Below are 11,113 nucleotides of genomic sequence, written 5' to 3'. Positions count from 1 at the left end.
TAATAAAAAAAAACTCCACTATATCCCCAGTTAATAAGTACTTATTTTGCGAAGCCAATGACAATTGTCACAAGAAACACAAGTTCTTTTAAATCTTGTGACAATTGTCATCATTATCATCGTAAACATCGCAAGAGAAATACCTGTTTTTTGCCGATATAATAAAGTTTTTTTAAATAATACAATGATGGTGACAAACAGGAATACGGCCCGCCCGATGGTAAGCAGTAACCGTAGCCCATGGATGCCTGTGACGTCAGCAACAGTGGGATTTGTCGAATTGTCGCACCTGTCACCGTGGTGAAATAGAGGCCAGAATATTTAAGAATTATTTTTGTTACAGATATTGGTGCTTCGGATCGGATGAGCCACAGGACTTCGTGATATTATAAATGTAAGTTTAAGTAACTAAATGTAAGCGTTAAGTTTTCCTAAACTACGATCGAAGATCACCGTATGATTGACGTTCTGATGAAATAGCTAGTTTGTTAGTGCACGACACCTTGCACTTTGTGACTATGCGCTGAAACTTGGCACAGTTGATTCTTAGCTGGTCATGAGCAGATACAGACCGGGAGACCTCGAGAGCCACGTCTCATTTAGTGGGGGGGAGGGGGGGAAGTTCGACGCCGCCGCGCTTCACTTGGAGCAACATTTCTCTAAAACTATACCTATTAGGGAATGTAATATATCATTTTCGGATAAATTAAGGATGAGGAATCTAGTTTTGGAACAAAAACAATGCACTTTCTAACAAAAAAAAAGCATAAAGTAGAAAAGACTAAAAAACGTATTTTTGATTTTTTCATAATTACCATTTTTTTTTAAAAGTATAGCAGGAATCTGAAAACAAAAAATACAGTCGTAAAGCTACACTTATTACGTTTAAGAAAATATATAGTTTAATATACAAAACTGTTGATAAATGGGAGATAAAAAATAATATTAAGCGTGGGCCAGAGTGATCTCAATACAAAATATTATGAATGTGGGAAAGTTACTTATAATTTGTTCTACAATCGTTTATTTTTTAATAATTTCGTAAATAACTCGTAAACGGTAGCCCACAGCAAAAAAATATCTTTTACGTAAATAATCTGTTTAAGATTTCTTATAAAATAAGTGCTCCTTTTTTTCGCTAAGGTCAATATTAAAAAAAATATTGAAGGGAGAAAATAAATACTAAGGTCCTCTTTTTTAGTCATTCGTAAATAACTCGTAAAGGATGTCCAATAGCAAAAAATATTTTAACACAAGAATAATTAGCATAAAATTTCCTACAAAAATGGTTATTCAAACTTTTTCGCTAGGATCACACTGAGAGAAAAATCACCACCAGGAATTAATAAACAGTTCTGTACTGGGGGAAAAAATGAAGTTTTAGTAGTAATCATGGAAGTTTCACTATTTCTGTAAAAATTATTTATTTCTACAAACAGCTCAGTAATACTAAATCTAATTTCAGCAAACAGACTTTAGTAAATGGAGCATTAAACAAAGTTCAGTATTTGTTACAATCCATTTTTATTACTACTAAAATTCTCCGATTTTTACTAGTAAAGTTTGTGATTTTTGGAAAAAAGCATCTGTGATTTCAAGTTATGATTTTAGTAAATGTCTCACTTACATAGTTTTGTAATATCTAAAAAACGAGTTCGCGGGAATAACATTACCCCATTTAAAATAACAATTCAGTTGTTACTATAGCGACATTACAAAGTTCACTGGTATTTAGTAGATAGACTTGTTGTGTTTATGTTCATTGTTGTACCAATCACTAAACGAGTTTTGTAATACCAACACAGCTACTTGCTACGTTCATTTGGTTAGAGTTAGTATTGTGTCGGATGTCGGGCGGGCGTGTCTCGTGTCTTCTTTGTTTAAAACATACTTAAGTTAAATAATAAATTTAGGATATATTGTGGGCCATGGACATATTAACCCGCGACCTACTGTGTAGTTGGGGTCTACAGGAATATATTGTTCTGCAACTTCGAGCTAGCTGTTGTTATTCTAGTGATAATGACATCAAAGGTAAATCTAAACTGTTTGCAATTCCAACCTCCCTAGCACAGGTGCGCCACGAGAGCATGTTGCGCGCGTAATAACTACTAGTCTCTTTCTGACTGTAGGTTTCGCCCGTTTGCTAGGGGCGGAGGAATTGCAAACAGTTTAGTTTTTGCCTGTGACGTCATTATCTCTAGAATAACAACAGCTAGCTTGGAATCGCAGTACAGTTTAGTAAAACCTATGACGTCATCGTCTCCGATATTGCTAAAGCACGCTTAGAATTACAAAACGGTTAGTTTTCACCCATGACGTCATCACCTCCGATATTGCTAAAGCACCTCTCGGAATAACAAAACCAAATTTCTGAAATTACTCTAGCATACTTCAAATTACAAATATAGAAGTTGTATTTCCTACTAAATGGAAATTGCAAAAGTCAATTTGTTCCTATTAGTTGACTCTCCTTGTCCCCGGATTAAGTTTTATTTTTGTAATTCTAAGTGTGTTTTTGTTAGTTTTTTCTCTCAGTGCAATATTTAAAAAGGGGACCTTAGAATTTATTTTCTCTCTTTAATATCGTTTTTAATATTGATCCTAGCGAAAAAGTTCGAATGACCTTTTTTGTAGGAAATTTTATGTAAATTATTCATGTACTAAAAATTGTTTTGCTATTGGCCTTCGTTTACGAGTTATTTACGAATGACTAAAAAAGGGGACCTAAGTATTTATTTTCTCCCTTCAATATTTTTTTTAATATTGATGGTACCGAAAAACAGTAGTACTTATTTTATAAGAAATCTGAAACAGATTATTTACGTAAAAGATATTTTTTTGCTGTGGGCTACCGTTTACGAGTTATTTACGAAAAACAAGAAAAATAAACGATTGTAGAACAAATTATAAGTAACTTTCCCACATTCATAATATTTTGTATTGAGATCACTCTGACCCACGCTTAATATTATTTTTTATCTCCCATTTATCAACAGTTTTGTATATTAAGCTATATATTTTCTTAAACGTAATAAGTGTAGCTTTACGACTGTATTTTTTGTTTTCAGATTCCTGCTATACTTTTAAAAAAAATTGGTAATTATGAAAAAAACAAAAATACGTTTTTTAGTCTTTTCTACTTTATGCTTTTTTTTTGTTAGAAAGTGCATTGTTTTTGTTCCAAAACTAGATTCCTCATCCTTAATTTATCCGAAAATGATATATTACATTCCCTGATAGGTATAGTTTTAGAGAAATGTTGCTCCAAGTGAAGCGCGGCGGCGTCGAACTTCCCCCCCTCCCCCCACTAAATGAGACGTGGCTCTCGAGGTCTCCCGGTCTGTATCTGCTCAAGACCAGCTAAGAATCAACTGTGCCAAGTTTCAGCGCATAGTCTCAAAGTGCAAGGTCCCCATACAACGGTGTGCAGTAACAAAGCAGCTAAAATGCTCAAGTAAGTATTTGTTACGGACGCGCGACTTACATTATGTCTCATAAGTCATAAACCTAGCTGCCGCCGTAGGTACATACATTTTAATTTAACGGCTCGATTCGGGAAATGAATTAGAGATTAACTAATAGATACGATATAGTAAAGATATGTGACGTTCCATGGCAAAAGGTACCTTATGGTGGCTGGCACCGCGATTCGAGAAATGAATTACAGATTCACTAGATATGAAATAGTAAAGATAATATCTTTACTATTTCATAGCTAGTGAATCTCTAATTCATTTCCCGAATCGCGCCGTAAGTTACGCTCTAATTTTAAAAAGACCTGCAATAACATGAAATTTGTAATGAACATTCAAGTAAGATATATCTATGTCTGGTACTAGTTTTGTTGCTTCAAAATTGTACCTAATACAAAGAAATTAGAGCGAATAAAAGTTTTACATACAAAACTTCTATATACAGGATGATTCATGAGACGTGAGCAGGACTAATCCTGCACATTCAGTAACTGATAATAATAAATTTGCCCTCACCAAAAAGTAAAAAAATAGGAAAGTGTTGTTGTTTCTCCTAATTATACGACGGTGATCGATCAATTATTGATCCTATTTTTTTACTTTTTGGTGAGGGCAAATTTAATTCTCAACAATCATGGTCACCCTACAGGACCTAATTAATCAACATAAAACCTCTTTAACCGTAATGGCATTTTGATTACGAAGAAAATAAAATGTCAAAATTGAGTGAGATACGAGTTTTCAAAAGTAACCAGACCGTGATGACAGTAATGACATTCAATTTGACACAGAATATCGGTAGTTTAGTATTCTAATTTTAGGGTGACCATGCATGTCGTAAAAAAATTAATAACTTTTTTTTCAACACGACTAGAAAATTAACGTTAACCTCACTAATACTGATACGAAACAGTTGCTTATAATTAACGATATGCGCAGTGTTAGTCCTGCTCACGTTTCCTGAATCATCCTGTATACTCGCCACTGGACACTCTGTACTTACTTACATACTATGTTAGACAGTCAGTCCGCTCGCCCGGCAGATCGCGGTGTAAAGGGGCCCACTGATTAACAGTCCGCCGGACGGTATCGGCCTGTCAGTTGTTCGGAACTGTCAAAATTTTGTTCTAACTGACAGGCCGATACTGTCTGGCGGACAGTTAATCAGTGGGCCACTTCAGTGTATGAACCGCCTAATAGCATTAATTACGCGATTAAAATTCCGAAGTAGTACAATAAAATGTTATAACGTGTCATCGCCTTAATGGATGCCGTGTTTATTGGCTGTAAACGTTACTTGCTTTATATCCTATACCTATCGCTGCTCGCGGCTAATTTATTATTGTTTATTTTATGTCATCCTTAGGACAATGTATAGAATCACATATTGCTCTTCGCTAAAAACGGTCACCAAAATAATTTAGCGTTTTTTTATTTTGTTGACCTAAATTATTTATGGCCGTGTGGTGGCCGGCTTTAGAATAGCGCCAACCCTCACATAGGATAAGGGTGTCGTACGAGGCGACTAAGTCCACAAACGAAGTAAGAAGCTATTTCGTTACAGGGGAGATGGTCCTCTTAGTATTGGTTTGCAATCCATCTATGGGAAGGATACTCCAAAATAAAACCCGGATTGGAGTTACCGTAAGGCGCGAGTAGGGTCCGACCTGAAATAAGCGGCAGATTCCTGCAGCCGACCTGTCTCCACACGTATATTGGCTCGCCTTTCCTGAGGGATAAGACAGTGAACCGAGAGTCCCAGTAATTCTGTCCCTGGCGGTGTAATGTCTTACACCATAAATTGTCTGCAATACACGCAAAGGCTAGAGGACCTAAATTAAATAAATTACTGACTATCTGAGTCCTCTCTGCGAAATAGGGGAATACTTTCGTGATACATAGCAAGATAACATTAAAATACATGCTTCTAAAGCAATATGTATTCAAGGAATAAACAACGACATGCAAAAACATATCAACTGAAATATGCATATAACACACACTACAAACCAAAATGAAGACGTATTTAAATCGCTCGATGCATTCATAAATTTTTCTATGTAGGTATACGTATTAATTTGAGTGTCCAACAAAATTTCAAGAAGGCTAGTAAATTTTTCGGGCCATAGTATGCTGACAAACTTTTTGCTGATCAAAATTAATACATTAATATTCTTGCCGACCAATATGTGAACATATTGCTGACCTCAATAATACCCAAGTTTATTCGTTTTACATTCCAGTTGCGATACTTTAATAGCTTTAGGGTCCATTTACCTGCCATTTGCTCGTTTACATATATATACTTACCTTTACCTACTCGATGTCATAAAAACCGTGTCCTAATTCTAACCGTATTTCTAGTTACTGCAACATTGTACTCTTACTACCATCATTTACGTAATTCAACATTACCTATAGTAATAAACACTGGTTTAGCACAGAAAATATCGCAATAAATATCGCAATACTAATGTCTCAGTGATCCCGATCTCATCTGTTATCTAGATCTTATTGTCACGTTTAATCTTATCTGTGTAGTTGTGGGTTGGAGAGGGACGGGGTTATTTTATTTTGAAATGTAATTATTGCGAGTTAATGAGAGTACCTAGTTCTGGGAAGGCAATTTGCGAGGATGCGAGGTGGTTGCGAAATTTGCGATTGGCGTCGAGATCCGACTGTATTTGTGGTATTGCGAAGGAATCAAGTAATTTAAGAAATACACCTGGGAAACATGGAATATGAAATACAAACATATTTTTTTTATTTCTCTAGCTAGAGCAGTGGTTCCTAACCTGGGGGTAATTACCCCCGCGGGGGTAAAACTGGTATTTTACGGGGGTAATAAGCTAACATAATACAACAAACGTACACGTTTTATTTTTTATTACCATTGAGAGGAGGGGTAAAATCAGGTTCCCTAGTTAGTCAAAGGGGTGAACGGAATGAAAAGGTTAGGAACCACTGCGCTAGAGTGTACTGTATTCTGCGGTTTTAAAATAATGATTTTTCTCAATAACTGGGTTATGTAACACAACACCGAATAGGTACAGCTATGACGTGTGCCACGGATAGAGCTTTATTCCTACCACTTTGCCTAATTTTTAGACAGTTGAGCTTTCTTCCTTATGATGAAAAGGAGAGCCAAATTAACTCTGTCTTAGGTACCTATTGCCTACAATAGTTTTGAGGCGCCGACACTGGAAGATAGTAGGTAGATATAAGATCACCTACCTATACTGAGTAGGTACGTAATAGTACCTACGGGTACGGTTATACCTACGTAGAGTCGAAAAGTGACTGATATCAACATAACATTGCAAATCTGGAGGTTGTCACGCTTAATTGAGGTCTTCTAATGAGGAGTTACCGGGAAGAAGGACCAAAAAATACTTAAAACCTTTTATCCCGGCACATTGTTGTAATATTTCATAAGTTTCATGTTCCGCCTCGTATTGTTTTATCAGTAACATCGCCATCGGATTAGACTCGCTGCGGCGGCGCGGCGCCGCCCCCGCGACACCTTACCAACATTCTATATGCTAGTCGAAACCTCTTCCAATGACGACCACTACCTATAACACTGAGGAATTAGCATGTTGAGATACCATTTGGTGTTAGATTTTATAAGCGAACGAAAGGAAAGTTTCAGTGACATGGAAGAGTGATAGAGAGACACAAAGCGTTTCGTTGTCGTAGCGCAAGCGATTGTCACCATGGTACCTCAAGGAATGAAAATAGAAACTACAGTCTAAATACAAATATTTGTAAACTTCAAAAACAAGTATTTATCTTTACCGACACCAAGGTCTAGGTATACTAGTTAGATCGGAGCAACAACCGAGACAAAATATCTTGTGAATTAAATACTCACATCATGCGTACGCGATTATGCACGCGTCTCCACGCATGCAGCTTATCAAAGCTCATTCCATATCCAACCTTACCTAATATAAACCTTACGTCTACACCCATAGGTCTATTTTTAAATGAACAAGGGGTTTTTTTGAAAAATCGTACTTGTTTGTTTGCAGGTAAACATTATGCTAGTATGTAATTTGTATGATACACGATGTACTGATTTGAGAGGGGTGGTCGGCTGGAGATGGCTATTATGTTTTAGTCTCGCTATTGTTTGAGTGAAAACTATAGTGTAATATTCTACCAGATTATGTATGTGAGATATGCAGCCTTCTCAATATCGCTGTGCGATTATTTTCTTCAGATAGGTAGGTGTAGGTGTAGGCAGATGCATAAATATTTTGATGATAGACTTAAAATGTCTTATTAATTACTCAGATTGATGATGTGGGTCCTTAAATCGTCTAAATAAACATCTGTTTTATGAATTGCGTCCTCTATGTGGCGGTGGTTGTTTTCCTTAGGGCATTCTGCAATGTACACTAAACGAAGAACTATTGTTTTGCGAAATATCCCAAAAAGGTGTTAAAGACTAGGTAAGGTACCTATTACGAATTGTTACTCATTTCGTCTAGACATAGATGCGCGGTTTTAAGTAAATAACAATACCTACCTACTTAGTATTTTAGGTCCAAAGATCTCATCTCCCTAAAACTTTGCAGTCTTAACCTACAAACTATAAAGCGGGAAATTCATAGATACAATTATGACTAGTTCAGAACTGAATTTAAGGCCGGGTTTCACCGTTAACATGCTGTCTTGAATGCCGTATGGCAAATTGAATGGAAATGAGCATCTAATACGGAGCTGAATGAATTTAATGTGGTTGTGAGCTTTGTTCACACGCCGTCATGATACCAGTAATATTAGCTTGGATGAGTTATGGCTGACAGATATCTTTAATGGATAAATGGATTATTGGTAGCCGATTTCGTAAAGGAGGCTGTTGGAATCTTTGTTTGTTTTCTGATTTGTGGAAGACGAGCGCATCAGCGATTCGGAAAACGCATTTTTTTTTATTTGAAAGGCTATCGGTACTTCACAGTTGGTTACATGGTCACCACGTCAGAATATGATAATGCTGGGATTTTTGAGAAATAGAGGGAACTTTTCAAATATGGTACAGCCAGTGAAACGGTATTCTGAGTAATTTAAATGTATTTTGGGTAACGGTCTCTCTCTCTTCCAAGCTATATATCCCACATGGTGGTGGGATCAGCTTTCCGTATCTTTGCTTCCACTTCGCCCTATCCTCGACGTCGTTTTCGGATACTTTGCACTCAATCATATCTTTTAGCACTACGTCCTTCCATCTTGTTTTCGGTTTGCCTCTACCTTTTTTTACCGGGATGGAAAGTCGTAGTGCTAAATTTCTGACGTAGTCTGGTGGTCTCCTCCTATTTTGGGTAACAGTAACGCACACATATTCTATCAGAAAGCACTACTTATATGGTGAAACAAAACTGCTAAGCTAATACCATGATCCATCATGATCATGAACTGTTAGACTTTTGTAAGACTTTTTTGAAGTTGTGATGGAGTACCTTATTAGTGAAGATTACGGGTTATTTAACCACTCCTCGGCAAGAGCCCGTGTGCCCTCGTACTAGCCCGCTATAGTTCGCGATGTGTCGTGTCCGGCACCGCATTATGCCGGCGAAATGCATAACATGCAGTGCCGGATATTAATCTCTTCACTGCAAACTGCATTTCTTACACTTACCTACTATACAAACCTCGTATCTTATACTCTCCCTCAAGCGTGAATACAACCTTATACTCTTTTAATAAAGTTAGATTTACATTAGATTGTGTATGGGAGGTGTGACTTGTGAGGTGCAAATGTTGGCAGTTTAGTTACGGACGTCTCATGCATGCTTTCTGCTGACAATGGGCTTCAAGCCGTGTTCTTGTTCGGTACCGATCTGCGAAGAATCCTCACTTTTACAAGTTTTTATTTAACTTGCCGTAATTGTATGTTTGTGTGGAGCATCTTTTTCATCTCTAATTGCTATCACACAATTTGATAATAATCCTATTACTACATTTAAAGCAAATAAATTACTATTACTATTACCATGGTGTCGAGTTCCACTAAAAGTGTTTAAACAGTCGCCATGTCATGTTGAAACAAGTGAGACTTTTCTCCTGTCCAACAGAATCCTAAACAGCAAACTATGTTACAATACAATGTGTCCCTACTTAAAGATCACGCACCTCTTTCCAGTGTTTTTGTTGGAAATTTGGCCCCGTATAATTACGCCTGACGACAAGCTCTTATGTGCACAGCCGGAGTAAAATAATGGGAAATGTTATTGTGACGTTAATTATGCAAGCGTTTTCTTGTTTGTGTCAGTTTTGGGTCAAACTATCGTGTGAGGTTTTGACGGTTCTCGAGTGTAATGCGATGACGATACAATATCTTGACACATGATGTTACAGCTACGGTAGGTACTCCTAAGAATGGTTTCCGTAAGATAAGAGGTGTGTTTTCGCTCATTTTATGACTGTGACAAAAAATTGCGATATATGTCAGGTCCCAGAACTCCCGGATTGAACTTCGAATGTTTAATGTTGATTATTTACATTTGAATTTTTGGTTTCCAATTTTATTTTATTGTTTTCTAAATGTTAATTTAATTTATTTGACTTTGCATTATTAATTTTGAAGTTTATGATAAGGTCCATATTTTTAAATTTAATTTTTGTGATGTATTGTGTACAGCTTGGCAAAAAAGAGTAGAAATTAAAAAGTGGCAACACTGTAGTGTCGTCCCTTTCAAACCAATTTATATAAGAAAACGGGACGACACCACAGTGTTGCCACTTTTTAATTTCTATCTTTTTTGCCAAGCTGTATATGGACTGTTTGTCTGTAATAAACGTATTGAATTGACTTGAATTTAAATGTGCTTAGATGGTAGATGGTAGTAGTAGTACCTAATCACTTTATTGTACAAGACACAGGTTCAGGTTCAGATATTGGAATATAAAGGTGATCTTATATGTTTTTATCTTTATAAGACTTACATTTTTATCCGTGATATCGGATATATAACAGATGATAAACTGTATACCTGGAACTATAAATGTTACTGGCAAAAAAATAAATATTATAGGACAATTTATTATACATTTAAATGCATTTTATTATACGTATTGCTTTTGTTTTACAAAAGATTATATTTATTTATTATATGATTACATTCAATCTTAGAGCATTTAATAACTGGAGTCGCCTTTAAGAGCTTACCCCTCTGCCGAAAATTTGCAAAGTTGTGTAAACTTTTGTATGGACTGACATGGCTATTTGTACGTTACGTACAAATCGTGTAGAAATAGCAATACATTTAACGTCTCGTCGCCGGAAAAATCGGCAGACTGTTTCGTAAAGAAAATGATAGCGATGACATCTCCAGTTATACTCCAGTAAAGATACGCTTACGTTAAACATTAATTAGTAATAGGCAATATTTTTTTATTCCTGTTCTTTAGATCATTTTAAGATACTTTATTTTCGAATCCAAAAAACTTTCTGTCCGGAAGTAGGTAAAAAAAAATAGTTAAAAAAAAGAGCCGTTCTTGTTTGTTAAAAATAGTAATAGTATTTTTAGTTCGTAAACGTGACGAAAATAATATTTATAATGAGTCGACAATGGAATCAGTCAAAATATTAACACGGAAAATAACTAATTCAATAAATGGCGGGGCCTCAC

At 36.1% G+C, this 11,113-nt stretch overlaps 1 protein-coding gene across 1 annotated transcript in view; it reads left to right on the top strand.

Annotated features, from left to right (window-relative positions):
- The first annotated feature begins 369 nt into the window (after window positions 1–369).
- The window catches only part of LOC134795318 (protein N-terminal asparagine amidohydrolase), a 97,436-nt gene continuing 86,692 nt past the window's right edge, over window positions 370–11,113 (top strand). Inside the window, exon 1 of the mRNA XM_063767136.1 lies at window positions 370–394. The gene's annotated coding sequence lies outside the window, so the exon portion shown is untranslated. The remainder of the gene's footprint in view (window positions 395–11,113) is intronic.

Source organism: Cydia splendana, chromosome 12 (assembly GCF_910591565.1).
Source record: "Cydia splendana chromosome 12, ilCydSple1.2, whole genome shotgun sequence".
Classification (NCBI taxonomy): Eukaryota; Metazoa; Arthropoda; class Insecta; order Lepidoptera; family Tortricidae; genus Cydia; species Cydia splendana.
Note: the sequence above shows the minus strand (reverse complement) of the source record. Positions and strands in the feature narration are given on the sequence as shown.